Source organism: Protobothrops mucrosquamatus, unplaced genomic scaffold (genome assembly GCF_001527695.2).
Source record: "Protobothrops mucrosquamatus isolate PMUCROS unplaced genomic scaffold, P.Mucros_1.0 scaffold1558, whole genome shotgun sequence".
Lineage (NCBI taxonomy): Eukaryota > Metazoa > Chordata > Lepidosauria > Squamata > Viperidae > Protobothrops > Protobothrops mucrosquamatus.
The window spans coordinates 311,880-316,448 of NW_015387727.1; positions in this window are offsets into that span (position 1 = coordinate 311,880).

Sequence of the window (4,569 nt, forward strand, 5' to 3'; positions counted from 1 at the left end):
CCATACCAGTCGGGCTTCAGGCCGGGACACAGCACGGAAACGGCATTGGTCGCGTTGGTTAATGATCTCTGGAGGGCCCGGGACAGAGGATATTCCTCTGTCCTTGTTCTTTTGGACCTCTCAGCGGCTTTTGATACCGTAGACCACGGTATCATGCTGCGGCGTCTCGGTGAGTTGGGAGTGGGAGGCACCGTTAAGCAGTGGTTCTCCTCCTTCCTCACCGACCGTACGCAGTCTGTATTGGCAGGGGGACAGAGGTCGACTCCTAGACCCCTAACTTGTGGGGTGCCTCAGGGGTCGGTCCTCTCTCCCCTTTTGTTCAATATTTATGTAAAGCCGCTGGGGGAGATCATTCGTGGCTTCAGGGTGGATTTCCATCAGTACGCTGATGACACTCAGCTGTACATCTCCACCCCAGGCCACCCCAACGATGCCCTTGACGTGATGGCCCATTGCCTGGAGGCCGTACGGGTCTGGATGGGGAGGAACAGACTCAGGCTCAACCCTTCCAAGACCGAGTGGCTGTGGTTGCCGGCGCCTCAGCATAGTCAGCTGACTCCATCGCTGACTATAGGGGGCGAAATTCTGGCCCCCTCAGAGAGGGCGCGCAACTTGGGAGTCCTCCTGGATTCGCGGCTGACATTGGATGACCATTTGTCGGCCGTGACCAGGGGGGCGTTTTATCAGGTTCGCCTGATTCACCAGTTGCGACCTTTTCTGGACTGGGACGCCTTGCACACAGTCACTCATGCTCTCGTCACCTCCCGCCTGGACTATTGTAACGCTCTCTACATGGGGCTCCCTTTGAGGAGCACCCGGAGGCTTCAACTGGTCCAGAATGCGGCCGCGCGGGCGGTGTTGGGAGGGACTCGTCGCTCCCATGTAACACCGCTACTGCGCGAGCTGCACTGGTTGCCAGTGGCCTTCTGGGTGCGCTTTAAGGTGTTAGTTACCACCTTTAAAGCGCTCCATGGCATTGGACCTGGCTATCTCCGAGACCGCCTTCTGCCACAGATTCCCTCCCATAGACCGGTACGCTCCCACAGAGTGGGTCTCCTCAGGGTGCCGTCGGCCAAGCAGTGTCGGCTGGCGACCCCCAGGGGGAGGGCCTTCTCTGTGGGTGCCCCNGGCCTGGCCTAGGGAGGATTTTAAATCGGGTTTTTAAATCGGGTTTTTTAAGAATAATTTTAACTGCACAACTTTAAATATTGGTTTAATTTGGTTTTATCTGGTGGGGGTTGTAAATATGTCTATGTTTTTAAATATGTTGTGAGCCGCCCTGAGTCCCGTTGGGAGAAGGGCGGGATATAAATCAAAATAAATAAAATAAATAAAATAAATAAATAAATAATCATCACAATGTCCCATAATCAGATGATAAACATTTGAGCCAGCTCACATTTACAACTACCCCTGTGCTGCCTCCACTGTTGCCCCAGATGACCTTTGTTGCCGTTTCCTTTCTCCCCTTTATTGGACTCACCATCTTGGACAACCTACGGAGGTACCATGGTTCTAAGACTTTTGCCACACTATGGCTCTGGGCCTACTTGCACCCTCCACATCCTCCCTCATTGCAGCAGGCACACCCAACTCTGCCATACCTCACTGGCCACCCACCCACACTTCCCTACCCCATCTGTGTTTGTGCTGTACCTTACCAGCCAACCACATGCTCTTATGCACCCTTCCCCAGCCCATCTGCACTTTCTCTGTGCTTCACTAGTCACTCAAATCCTCTTGTGCATCCTCCCTTAGCCCATCTGAACTTGTACTGCACCAGCCACCCATGTACCCTTGCAAGTGGACAGTAGCCACTTACCTGTCTTCTGGTCTGCTTACAAGCCACCTGGGAATTGCAAGTTTCTACCAGCTTCTCTGCTGATTTTTGTTGTTGCAAGCCAGCAGGAAGGTGTGCAGAAGTCCCAACTTAATGACCCACAGTGATTCATTTAACAGCAGTGACAAGGAGTGCAGAGATTGCTGATACTAAGTGATATAGTAGGGTAATATGACATCATGCTTAGTAGAAATTTCAGTCCCAATTACCAGTGTTAATCCAGAATCTAGCTGCATAACACTATATAGAAAAATCTTAGTCCCCTTCCAGAGTTGACCAGCTTTTTGTAATTCCTGTCGGAACAAGGAAAAGACTTGAGATAGCCCAAAAATGCTAGAGACAGTTGCTCCTTACAAGACAGCAGTCTCTGGGGGTGGGTTTAGAGCTCTGGAAGAGGGAGAAACTAGCCATCAAATACTTTCCTATTTTTTTCAGTTTGTATTAGTTTTTATCTTTGTAATTATATTTTTAATAAGACTATTATAATAAAAAATAAGAGAGGTCAGTCCAACAGAGTAAATGTTTTATTTATTTATGGTGTATATATTATTACACACCAATAATTGTTAGTTATAGTACAGTTTAAATTTTAATTAAAGAATAGCACACAAGACACGTTAAGACATCCAAAAAATATTTCTTGGGGATTTAAAGCATAAGAACTCTGTTTCTGCATGATTTTATATGTATGTCATACAAAAGTTGCTTTTGGACTTTTGCAAGAAATATTTCAATTGTTGCTAAAATATACAAAACTCCCTGAAAGCTATAAAAGGCTTGAATAGTTAACACTAATCTCTATTCATTCTGTATAATTTTATTTAAATAGGCATTCCAGTTTCCTGCAGGATAGAAAAATATACCCTAACATTTAAATAACTGCCCCTGGCATAACTCATTGTGATGAAATGTTGGTTTGACTCAGTGAAGAAGGAGAATGCCCAAAGAATATAAAAAAGATATTTTAGTTCTAGGAAAGTAAAAAGTGATAGAAAATTAAAACAACTGCACCTGAATAGTGTTAGGTATAAACTGAACTAGATTAGGGAGCATGACTATATTTCAAGATTGATGCTAGCCCTTCAAGATAGGCAAGATCAAGAAGTAGGAATCCCTAGGAGTTTGGGGACATACTTGAATCCACTTAGTGTATAATAACAGTATCTTGGAAGTCTAATTTCCAGCATTCATTGGAGTTGAGGAAGGGAGGGGGGAAGCTTTTAAAAGAAACTTGGCAAACAAGGAAAATCCTAGTGTAGTGTACTGTGATCTGTTAGAAAAAAAATCCTTAAGGAGTCTCTAAACAATAATTATTGCATTTCATCCATGCAATGATCACATAAGAGATAATAGACTAAAAGAAATAGCTCATTTCTTCATTAATTCATTAATGCATAATGACACTATTTTATGCTAACAAAGATAGAGACTTAGTATAGAAACACATTAGTATGGATGTTTAAAAGAAAGTACTGTTGTAAAAGTCATATATACTGTATTTATTAGTTGACCTTTTTCTGTTTTCCCAACCCCCATTCCACTGAAATGGACATATAAACCTGAGATCTGCATTTTTACTGATGTCTGACCACCAGCATATGGTCCGCAGTTATATTCTTCAATGACTATAGAATTCCTCATAGATTAATTTTGGAAAATTCCTTCTCTTCTTGTTATTCTTTTATCACTACAGAACAGATGCATTCTTGGCAGCAGTGTATAAAGCACATGTTGGGCACAAGTACTACTGATATAGGTTATTCCAGTTGTATTAAATGTGCAACAATTCGCTTTGCTTGATGGTAACTGAATACAACTGATGTATTCAGTTCTATTATAACAACAGCTGCTGCCACTCAGCCCTTATATATACCCTGAGGGTTTCTTTATGAGGGAGAGCTGCAGAATTTTTATACTTAGGTTTTTGATCCAGCAGCCAATCCTGTTTGTAGCAATGGCAGCACACATTTCTTCCAGTGAATTGCTTTTGTCATTTTTAGAAGAATAAAGCCAAGAGGAGTGCAGTCTTCTGTCAATTGCCTGGTACATTTTGACAAACGAAAAGGCAATATGCATCTGGAAAGCATTTACAAAAACATGATGGCAAACATCTTCTGCTACAATCATTATTCTGAATATATACTGTCAATTCGAATGATGAGGTTTGAATGCCATTGGGTACATAATGGGTGTTTTAATAGGACATATGATGGAGATTCAGGCTCTTTATCTGACCACAGGCCAGCTTTTAGACAGAAGGTTAGTTGGTCTGCTGATTGTCATCCTATTGGGTATTGCACAATTGGTATCAGGGAAATAGCTTCTTCTAAGACTTGAAGGATATTATACTATATATTTGATATATGTATATCAAGGGATAATTGGATGGAGACTTTTAGAAACCAACTGGAACTGCTTTCCATTATTAGCTGATCAGGATTCTCATGTTATTCTATTTTATACCCATATTTACTGTATTTCATTAGGCTGTATTAAAATAAATACTAATACTCAAATTAGGTAATGAAAATTATATGAAACGTAATTACTTTAATAATGCTTTATTTTTCTAATTTTGAAAGCAATTTCATATGAAAGGCATAAGGGAGTTGCATTATTCCTTGTTTCAATGTATGTATTCATTCTTGGATCACAACTAGAGCATCTGGTGAAAATTTTAGGTCCTCTGTGTTTTTTATTTGTTTTGGTTCAAAGGCAACCGTCAGACA